The sequence below is a fragment of the Eretmochelys imbricata genome, chromosome 6 (assembly GCF_965152235.1).
Source record: "Eretmochelys imbricata isolate rEreImb1 chromosome 6, rEreImb1.hap1, whole genome shotgun sequence".
Taxonomy (NCBI): Eukaryota; Metazoa; Chordata; order Testudines; family Cheloniidae; genus Eretmochelys; species Eretmochelys imbricata.
Genome location: NC_135577.1, coordinates 518,972 through 524,971, shown reverse-complemented (window position 1 = coordinate 524,971; position 6,000 = coordinate 518,972).

Below are 6,000 nucleotides of genomic sequence, written 5' to 3'. Positions count from 1 at the left end.
TCCTCCTAGTGAAATAGTGTTTCCTAATATCCAACTGGACTAATAATAATAATCTGTGACTATTGAATAATCCTTTGATTGCCAGGTAACTCAGTCAATGCCAACCTTCTCATAAGGCCTTTGTGGACCTGAATGAGGTCTCAGCAGCTCTGCTTGTTGGCTTGGCTTGTATTTCAGGCATGAAAAGCCGTTTCTTACCACGTTAGTAATGTCGTGAGTGATCTTCAGCCTACACCACACCTCTCATGCTCGTTGTTTGCGCTTTTTAATTCCTAAATGTCCCTCCGGGATCTTCCGTAGCATTACTTTTCGGCAGCTCATTGGAATTACAACCTTACTGCCCTGGAAAATCACCCCCTCTATCACAGTAAGTTCATATCGGCTGTTCCAATAGTCTCTTATACTGGAACAGCAACTGCTTATTTCTTCTGGCCACCCTTCAATGATCACTTCTTTAAGGATCCCCAATGATTCATCTTACTTCATTTCCTCTCTCATTTGTTGCAGTTTCCTGTTAGCTACTGGAATTGCCTTTAAATCAGATCTACATAGGCTTACATCTCTGTCTCTAAAGTCTTCTCTGGTTTCGTGGGCGCCACTGCTCTGGAAAGTGCATCTGCCGTGAAGAGGAATTTCCCGGGTGTGTAGGTCACAACCAAATCATACATTTGCAGCTTTATCCTCATTCTCTGAATCCTTAAGTTTCAGTCGTTTAGCAGTTTGCTAAATAACGCTACCTGGGGCTTGTGATCTGTCAAGGTTCCTCCCCCACTCTGAGCTCTAGGGTACAGATGTGGGGACCTGCATGAAAACCTCCTAAGCTTACTTTTACCAGCTTAGGTTAAAACTTCCCCAAGGTACAAATTAATTTTATCCTTTGTCCTTGGAATATCCACTGCCACCACCAAACTCTAACTGGGTTTACTGGGAAACATACTTTGGACATGTCTTTCCCCCCAAAATCCTCCCAACCCTTGCACCCCACTTCCTGGGAAAGGTTTGGTAAAAATCCTCACCAATTTGCATCGGTGACCAAAGACCCAAACCCTTGGATCTGAGAACAATGAAAAAGCATTCAGTTTTCTTAGAAGAAGACTTTTAATAGAAATAGAAGTATATAGAAGGAAAGGAATCACCTCTGTAAAATCAGGATGGTAGATACCTTACAGGGTAATTTGATTCAAAACATAGAGAATCCCTCTAGGCAAAACCTTAAGTTACAAAAAAGACACACAGTCAGAAAGAGTCATTCTATTCAGCACAATTCTTTTCTCAGCCATTTAAAGAAATCATAATCTAACACATACCTAGCTAAATTACTTACTAAAAGTTCTAAGACTCCATTCCTGGTCTATCCCCGACAAAGACATACTATAGACAGACACACAGACCCTTTGTTTCTCTCCCTCCTCCCAGCTTTTGAAAGTATCTTGTCTCCTCATTGGTCATTTTGGTCAGGTGCCAGCGAGGTTACCTTTATCTTCTTAACCCTTTCCAGGTGAGAGGATTTTTCTTCTGGCCAGGAGGGATTTTAAAGGGGTTTACCCTTCCCTTTATATTTATGACATCATCCATTTCAACTTTCACTCTCCAACCATAAATATACTGACTGAATCTCTCACAGGCAAACAATATTCCTAAAAACTCCTCTCAATCTCTGTGTATCTGGTTTCTGCCTCAGTCAGGGATTTGGATGCATATGCCACTGGCTGCCAACAATCCTCATTCTGCTGTAAAATCACTGCTCCTAACCCAGACTGTGAAGCATCTGCGGAGATTTCAGTCGGCCTTCCTGGTGCATAGAACTTCAACACTGGCTCTTGGATCCATTGCTGTTTTAAACTTTCCCATGATTCCTTCTGTTCTGCATCCCAGGACCATTCATTTGTATTCTCTGGGAGTTTTCGCAGAGCTAATGAACCATTCTCAGGAACTGTTGGAAATCTTCCTTTGACTGCAGCTGGGGCATCATTTCTTCCTCTTAGCTGGTTTTACACCTTTGTTGGAAATAATGTCTCTAACAAAAGTCTGTTCTGTAACCCCGAAAACACCTTTCTCCCTATCGAGTTTGAAGTTTGCAGTTCTAGTTGAAACCAGGACTTCCCGAAGTCTACGATCATGCTCCTTTTCCTTTGGGCCCCAGATGATTATGTCCTCCACTGAGGTGTCGTCACCGTTAGTATGTTCGTGGACCATATGCATGGTTTTGCAGCACACGTCTGGTGGTGAAGCTCTGCTGAAGGGTAAAGTGCAAGAATCTGTATCTTCCCAACAAGCAGGGTATTATATGGGCATAGTTTTTAGCTTTCTTCCATTAATTTTAGCTGCCAAAAACCTGAGGACCTCTGCCGAACCCCGGGCTGCCCCTCTGCAGCCCCAGTGCCTTCATTAGGCCTTGCTCCAGGCCTGCAGCTCCTCCTCCCTTTCCCGAGCACCGCTCTGTCTCCACCTTCTCTCCCAGGCAGCGAAGTCCCTCTCTCTCAAGAGCTAACCCAGGGCTCGGCAGCCTTTCAGAAGTGGGGCGCTGAGTCGTCACTTATTCACTCTAATGTAGGGATTCCCGGGCCAGTGGTATATTTTAACCTTTCTTAGAAGGTCTCTCTCAATAAGTCGATATATTATAGAACTAAACTATGGTCGTATGTAAAGTAAACAAAGTTTTCAAAATGTTTAAGAAGCTTCATTTAAAATTAAATTAACATGCTGACCTTACGCTGCCAGCCCGCTCAGCCCGCTGCCAACCTGGGGTTCAGTTCACCCAGACCAGCAGCGGGCTGAGCGGGGCTGGCGGCCGAGACCCTGGGCCGGCAGCGGGCTGAGCGGGGCCGGCGGCCGAGACCCTGGGCCGGCAGCGGGCTGAGCGGGGCCGGCGGCCGAGACCCTGGGCCGGCAGCGGGCTGAGCGGGGCTGGCGGCCGAGACCCTGGGCCGGCAGCGGGCTGAGCGGGGCCGGCGGCTGGGACCCCCAACCACTGCCACTCAGCCCGCCGCCAAACTGGGGGTCCATCTGCCGGCTCCTGCCAGCTAGGGTCCCAGGTGCCGGCCCCACTCAGCCCGCTGCCAATCTGGAGTCCCAGCCCTGCCCACGTAGAGTGGGTACCTACCTTCTCCCCGGTTTTAGCCCATTCTCTTTTTCTCTCTGCACTGAGCTGAGGGTGGGAGTGCACTGAGCACAGGGCTGGGGGTGAAGGAGCAGGCTGGGGGTTGGGGTGCAGGGTCTGGCCAGGGCAGGAGGTTTGGATGTGGACTGCGTACCTGGGGCAGCTCCCATTTGGTGCGAGGGGTGCAGGTGGGAATGTGGGGTGTGTGTGCAGGAGATCCCGTATGGTGCTCAGGGTGGGGAGTGGGGATGTGGGGGGTGCAAGAGTCAGGGCATGGGGTGTGGGGGGCTGGGGGTGTGTGGGGGGTGCAGGGGTCAGGGTAGAGGGCTGCGGGTATGTGAGGGGGGTGCAGGGGTCAGGGCAGAGGGCTGGGGTCTGTGAGGGGGGTGCAGGGGTGAGGGCAGAGCACTGGGGGTGTGGGCTGGGGTTGTGGGGGTGCTCCCAGTCCCCTGCCCTGAGCGGCTCACGGCAGGGGGCTGGAGGGGATATGCCAATTCCACCCCCTTCCCCAAGGTCCCCGGAGCAGAGAGCTCACTGCCACCCCACTTTTCCCTGTCCCCCTCTGTAGCAAGGGGCATTGCTTATGGGCTGCAGGGAGGGAGCGGAGGAGGGGCAGGAACCCAGCACGCTGGGGGAAGAGGCAACGGGAGGGGGAAGCTCGCCTGCCCTGCCATTAATAATTGGCTCGCGTGCCGTGTTTGGCCCGCGTGCCATAGGTTGCCGACCCCTGCTCTAGACCGTCCCTGACAGGGGTTTGTCCAACCTGCTCTTAAAAATCCCCAGCGGTGGAGATTCCACAACCTCCCTTGCTGCAATGTAAGCCCATGGCTTCTTGTCCTATTCTGAGAGGTTAACGAGAACAATTCTTCTCCTTCCTCCTTTGAAGAACCTTTTACCTACTGGAAACCTGTTCTCACGTCCCCTCTCCGTCTTCTCTTCTCCAGACTAAACAAATCTCGTGTTTTCAATCTTCCCTCCCAGCTCATGGTTTCTAGACCTTGAATCATTTCTGCTGCTCTGCTCCGGACTTTCTCCAATTTGTCCACATCCTTCCTGAAACGTGGTGCCCAGAACCGGACCCGATACTCCAGCTGATCCCGTTGTCAGAGCGGAGTGGAGAGGAAGAATCACTTCTGGTGTCCTGCTCACAACACATCCCAGAAGGATGTTGCCTTTCTTTGCAGCAGCATTACCCTGTTGACTCATATTTAGCTTGTGATCCACTCTGACCCCCAGATCCCTGTCCACAGCTCTTTCCTAGGCTGTCATTGCCCATTTTGTATGCGTGCAACGGATTGTTCCTTCTTAAGTGGGGGACTTTGCATTTGTCCTTATTCAATTTCATCCTATTTACCTCCGACCATTTCTCTCGTTTGTCCAGATCATTTGGAATTTTCATCCTGTCCTCCAAAGCACTTGCAACCCCTCCCCGCTTGGTGTCCTCCACAAACTTTATCAGTGCGTTCTCTGTGCCAGTAACAGACTATAAATATCTGGAAAATTTCCCTGCTTTCGAGGAAATCCCGTGTTCAGCCTGCCAGTTCTGGCCAAACGCCAGCTGCAAATCACTTTGGAAAAGATCCCAGAGGGGCTTTTGTTAGCGCCTCCCTCTACCCCACTCCACCGCTACCCACGCAGGGACCCTGGGAGCTGGGCCCAATCCCTCACTCAGCCCCCCTCACCCTGATGTCTCTCCGTACCCCCCTGCCGGGTCCCTACAGATCACCGGAGCCTGGGCCAGATCTGGGCTCCCTGCTGCTATTACCCCCTCCCTCTCCGCCTCTGCTTCCTCACAAATCTAATTAATAACCACTCGTAAATGACACCAGTGTCTGTGAGAATGAACTCACCCAGCTCCGGTGGGTAACAGAAGAGGGAGGCGGAGGGAATGTGTGAGGACGTGTAAAACTCCCCCGTTTCTTCCAAATCACAGACACAGCCCTCCCCACATCAGGTCCCTTCCCCACGCCCATTTACACCCTGTGTTGTGATGCCCTGACCCTCCTCTACTCTGGGCAAAGGTATCCATGAAAACCTCCTCAGTTGCCCATGAGAACCCCCCCCAACAGCCCCCTGATATCCCTCCTCAGAGCCCACCAATATCTCCCCAAACTCTCCCTTAGAGACCCTCAACATCCCTCCTCAGAGATCCCCAATATCCAACCTCAGAAACCCTCTGACATCCCCCATCAGAGACCCCCAATATCTCTCCAACATCCCCCCTCAGAAACCTCCAATATCTCCCCAACCTCCCCCTCAGAGACCTGTGACACCCCCCCAGAGATCCCCAATATCTTCCCAACCTCTTTTCTCAGAGGCCCCCAATATCTTCCCAATGTCCCCCCTCAGAGACTCCCCAATATTTGACCTCAGAGACCCACAATATCTTCCCAACCTCCGCCTCAGAGATCCCCAATATCTGACCTCAGAAACCCTCTGGCGTCCTCCCTCAGAAATCCTCAATATCTCTCCAACCTCCCACCTCAGAGACCTGCGACACCCCCTCAGAGGTCCCCAATATCTTCCCAATCTCCCCCCTCAGAGACCCCAATGTCCCTCCTCAGCAATCCCAATATACCCCTCAGAGACCCCCAATATCTCCCCAACCTCCCCCCTCAAAGATCCCCAATATCCGACCCCAGAAACCTCCTGACATCCCCCATCAGAGACCCCCAATATCTCCTCAACCTCCTCTTCAGACCTCCCAATATCTTCCCTGGAGGTAGGCAGAGGAGTGGGGAGCAGCACATGGTGGGGGGGGAAGTGAGGAGCTTAGCGACCACAGCAAAGAACTCCGTGGGCCACATGTTTGAGAGCCCTGGACTAGACCACCACTCACCCCACCTTTCTCCAGGCTGGCTCTCTGCAGACCCTGCTGCTAGACCCAGAGCCCACACATC